General features: G+C 35.5%; 1 long non-coding RNA gene across 1 annotated transcript; it reads left to right on the top strand.

The window, feature by feature from the left end:
- The first annotated feature begins 398 nt into the window (after nucleotides 1-398).
- On the top strand, nucleotides 399-5,186 carry LOC136025633 (uncharacterized). Its single transcript, XR_010617125.1, has 2 exons — nucleotides 399-500; nucleotides 4,833-5,186. It is a non-coding gene; the product is annotated as an uncharacterized LOC136025633 (long non-coding RNA).
- Nucleotides 5,187-5,387: the final 201 nt, after the last annotated feature.

The following is a 5,387-nucleotide window of genomic DNA, read 5'->3' as shown; positions in this document are numbered from 1 at the left end:
AGATTTCAGGCATAATTTTTCGGAATTGCAAAAGGTAGGAGCTTGGAATAGCAATTTTTCTATCTGTGTAGGAATCTGGAAAATTATACGAAAGTAAGGTACTAGTTGACAATACTTGAGAAGAAATCAAAGTCTATACAGGAATATCAAGGCAAGTTTTTGAAAGTTTGGTCTTCTGCTTCTGTGGTACAATTATGAAGTTAAAATCTAGGAAAAACACATATCATTAATAAATCTTGATTATCTTACCTACAGGTGTGACCATACTGTCGTTTGGGCATAAGATGACAGAAGCCTATCTGCTTCATCTCCATAAAACATTTTGTGAATATTCTAATTTGTATTTCCGCATTTATCTCCTTCCGCGTTCCATACAATTTATATTTGCATAGAAAGAGGTGAAATTGCAATAGTGAAAGTTAAGGGGTTCAGTGTATATATACAAGGCATAGACGTATGATCATTTAGTTTACCATAACTTTGCTGAGACCAAAACTAAGGTAGGGTACGCTAGTTCAGGAGCTATTTAGCTCTTTTAAGAGTTTAATTTCCAATTACAGTTATTGATCCGATTGCAGGAGCGTCCTCCTACAGCTTTCCGCAGAAGGATAGGTGATATTTTAAACTGGAGTTATATACTAAATTGTTTTATCCACTAAAACGGACCCATGATCCTTCTGAAAACGCCACCACAACCGATGTTTCGGCTGTGAGGTTGGCAAATAATATATATATATTTTTAATCGGAATCACGTAAGGTATTTTAATTTTTATGATTAAAGGCAGAAAGTCTGGGTTCCCACCCATAATTACTCTAGACAGCCTAGTCTATAAACTGTCTGGCCTTATTCTAGAAATGTCGTTCTAAACTTTTCATCTTTTCCCCATCTAATTGTTCAAAATAAAGCCTAAGCATAAAGCAAGGCTGTATCTAGGGGGTTTGAACCACCGCCCCCGAAATTTTTGTCCAACCCATAAAAATGTAACAAAAATGAATATCAATAAATTTTTAATGTGTTTTTTAAAGTTTCTTGTGCTCCCCCCACCCCCCCCCCCCCCAAAAAAAAAAAAATCCTGGATACGGCACTGGCATAAAGGGTAGAAAATAATTAAAGAATTTTATCCTACTACCTGGAAAAACTGACATTAAAAAAACGAGGGCATCGGGGCCTACTGATTTGATTGCCCTTTTTGATAATCTTGGCGGTGTGTTTTTATGTTTTTATTGAAGGACAAGCCATCATATAAGTCCATAAGGTTTGTTTTTCCTGTTGAAGGTTGTGGCATGTCATTTTTCTTCAATCCACTGGTTTAATCTTTAATCCGCAATCCCTTGCTCTTTACGCTAAAGTTTTTAATTGTTTTAAAAAGTAGAACTGTGGGAAAGAGTTAAACTTTAGCGTAAAGAGCGAGGGATTGCGGAGGGGACAACCCATTTCATATACGGAGTGATTTCTGTTCGTTTTAATGTCAAAATCTGTTCGTTTTAATGTCAAAATCAACAATCTTTTTGAAGATTACATAAAAAAAACTAGTTTTTTTTTAACTGAAAGTAAGGAGCGACATTAAAACTTAAAACGAACAGAAATTACTCCGTATATGAAATGGGTTGTCCCCTCCGCAATACCTCGCTCTTTACGCTAAAGCTTTTAATTGTTTTAAAAAGTAGAACTGTGGGAAAGAGTCAAACTTTAGCGTAAAGAGCGAGGGATTGCGGAGGGGACAACCCATTTCATATACGGAGTAATTTCTGTTCGTTTTAATGTCGCTCCTTACTTTCAGTTAAAAAAACTAGTTTTTTTATTTAATTTCTGAACGATTTTGAATTAATGCATGTTTGATTTTGGCTCTCCGCACATAAATTATTAAAATGAAATTTGCATATTAATTCTTTTTATGGCTAAATGGCTTTCTCTTAGTTTTGATCAGACGATTTTGAGAAATAAGGGGTGGGGAAGGAGCCCTGTTGCCCTCCAATTTTTTGGTTACTTAAAAAGGCAACTGAAACTTTTAATTTTTAACGAACGTTTTTATTAGTACAAAATATACGTAACTTAAGAATTAACTTACGTAACAAACTTTTATATTCTCATATTTTTATTATGTATATGAGGGGGTCTGTCCCCTCGTTAATACCTCGCTCTTTACACTAAATCAAGTTTTGTCCCAATTCCTTAAGAATAATCCCTGAATCAGAAAGGCCGTAGAATAAATAGTTTAAATTACTAAAAATATTTTAGCATAAAGAGTGAGGTATTTATCTTCTCCTAAATACCTCGCTCTTTATGCTAAAGTATTTTTAGAACCCTTCATATGCGTAATAATCTCTGTTCGTTTTAAGTTTTAATGCTACTCCTTACTTTCAATTGAAAAAAGTTTTTCATGTTTATTTTTTAATTGTTTTATTTTATAGTAATGCTTGAAAATCCCGCGCCCTTTCCATTGAATTTCTCTTCCCCCATAACATACTCCTCCAAGGAAAGATCCTCTCACATAGCCTCCTCCCTTCAACCCCACCCCAAACCAAAAAATCCCACTGAAAAAATCTGTACACTTCCCAATATTACTGTATGTAAACACTGGTCAAAGTATGTAACTTGCAGCCCCTCTCCCAGGGACTGTGGGGAAGTAAGTCATCTCCAAAGACATAGTTATTATGGTTTTCGACTATGCGGAACAAAATGGCTATCTCAAAATTTTGGTCCGTTGACTTTGGGAAAAATGAGCGTTGGAGGGGGCCTAGGTGCCCTCCAATTTTTTTGGTCACTTAAAAAGGGCTCTAGAACTTTTGATTACCGTTAGAATGAGCCCTCTTGCGACATTCTAGGACCACTTGGTCGATACGATGACCCCTGGAAGAAAATAGAAAACAAAAAAAAACAAATAAACACGCACCCGTGATCTGTCTTCTGGCAAAAAATACGAAATTCCACTTTTTTGTAGGTAGGAGCTTGGAATTTTCGCTTCTCTGATACGCTGAATTCGATGGTGTGATTTTCGTTAAGATTCTATGAATTTTAGGGGGTGTTTACCCCTATTTCCCTAAATGAGACAAATTTTCTCAGGCTTGTAACTTTTGATGACAAAGACTAAATTTGATGAAACTTATATATTTAAAATCAAGCATGAAAATTCGATTCTTTTGATGTATCTTCTAGGATCAAAATTCCGTTTTTTTAGAGTTTCGTTTACTATTGAGCTGGGTCGCTCCTTACTACAGTTCGTTTAGTACAGTTCGTGGTACTACAGTACCACGAACTGTTTGAAAAGTCTGTATTTTCAAGTTTTTGAAAATGCCTATTGCTTCAGCAGGATTGTAAACAAGGTTGTTTTTTCCTAAATTTAAGAAAGAGATTGTAAAACATTTAAAATCTCATAAATCAGGATTGAGGAAAGGCATGAGGCTCAGAATATTTTCCTTGTGCCTTATTGGGGCAGTATATCTCTTTCTCAAGGTTTCAATATCGCGAAGCAAAAAATGTAAAAGGTCATCAAAGCTCAGTACCCTCTGGATGGAAAAAGGGTGGATGTAGCTACTTCAAATGTCTTCCCAGGGGGCTATTGAGGTCTGGAATCATTTTTGAGAGTTCATCCATATTCTTCAAATACTTTCCAAAATAGAAAAATCCAGCATCTTAAATTTTACCCTTTTTGTATATCTTTGCATTGAAATACTCTACATTACAAGCAATGGATGCTTTAAGTAGCATTGTTGCTAGGAATTCTTGGTAATTCCTAGGAGTTTTGGAGGGGGTTAAGCCAATTAATCCTTTCCAGAGGTGAAACAGAGTAAAGGGATTTTTTTTATTTTAGGAAGATAGATATTGTGACAATGATATCCCTGTTAGTGTCGGTGGGAGGGGGATGTAACACCAAAAGTTTCACTTAATTTCTGTTTAATTTACCTGGTATATTTCCAAATTTTTAATTTAAGTACCTATTAGCATACACTTCCAGTAGGTGTCCCATTTGCTTAAATCTCTTGGTGACCTTTGATCAGGGGTAGGTATTCAAGCTAAGAATGATACTTGTAAGAAAAATTCTTTAAAAAAACTTTTTATTGTCTTTTTATCCTTTTAGTAGACTTGGTCTTAAGAAAGTTATTTTTTTCATATAAATCTGTAAAAAAAAAGAAAAAGAAAAAACGAAATGGAAAACTGGAAAAATCTGTAAGAAATTTTCTGGCCCGGGATTGGCCGTACCTACGCAGCCTGAAATCTGCCTTTACGATTTCCCATATGTTTGATATAGCCTACACATTTGGTATACTAGTTTGAAAATTCCGTCAGTGGGTCGATATAATCACCCCTGGGAGGAAAAAAAAACAAATACAGATCACGCATCCGTGATCTGTCTTCTGGCAAAAAATAAAAAATTCCACATTTTTGTAGATAGGAGCTTGAAACTTCTACAGAAGGGTTTTCTAATACACTGAATCTGATGGTGTGATTTTTATTAAGATTCTATGATTTTTAGGGAGTATTTCCCCATATATTTTAAGATAAGATAATTTTTCTCAGGCTCGTAGCTTTTGATGGGTAAGACTAAACTTCGTGAAACTTATGTATTTAAAATCAGTATTAAAATGCAATTTTATACTAACTCCTAGTATAAATCCATCCTAGCATTAAGCTGAACACATTAGTAAACGTCCCCCTTGATCCAAACTCTAAAGGTTCTGATTTGTCCATCAGGAAATGGCCATCAGGTCGTTTCCTGATGGTAATTTCCATCAGGAAATGACCGCAACAACGAATATGTAATTGACAGTAGTATTTAAGTTACGCATAGAGATATTAACCTTTAGTGTACCGAAACTTCACTATTTTCAGAATGAAGCTCTACCTTATCCTCGCATCTTTGATTGCTCTTGGTAATGCTCAATATGGTAGCTACGAGCCTAGTTACCAGCCAAGCTATCAGCGTAGTACACCTAGCTATCAGCCCAGTTACCAGCCCAGCTATCAACCCAGCTACCAACCCAGCTATGAGCCGAGTTATGAACCAAGTTATCAACCGAGCTATACACCAAGTTATCAACCGAGCTATGAACCAAGCTATCAACCAAGCTATCAACCAAGTTACCAGCCAAGCTATCAACCGAGCTACCCGCCTCCCCCAAGCTACTAATCTGAAGCATGTGTCTTAATTTTTGTTTTTAGTATGAATAGACTATTTTTTTACTATTTTGTTTTTCTATAAGAAAGTTCATTGCGGTCTACATAATATGTTTATATTCACCATTGGGGTGAGGGGGACACTTTAAAATAATAAAAAATAGGAATTCTATTAAAATTCTGGAGATCGGTAATATGACCATAGATTTTTTGAAAGGGAGGTAGATCAGAAGGTTGTTGACATAAGTGAACGACCACATACATGGTATT

Source organism: Artemia franciscana, chromosome 4 (genome assembly GCF_032884065.1).
Source record: "Artemia franciscana chromosome 4, ASM3288406v1, whole genome shotgun sequence".
In the NCBI taxonomy this organism is placed as follows: domain Eukaryota; kingdom Metazoa; phylum Arthropoda; class Branchiopoda; order Anostraca; family Artemiidae; genus Artemia; species Artemia franciscana.
Note: the sequence above shows the minus strand (reverse complement) of the source record. Positions and strands in the feature narration are given on the sequence as shown.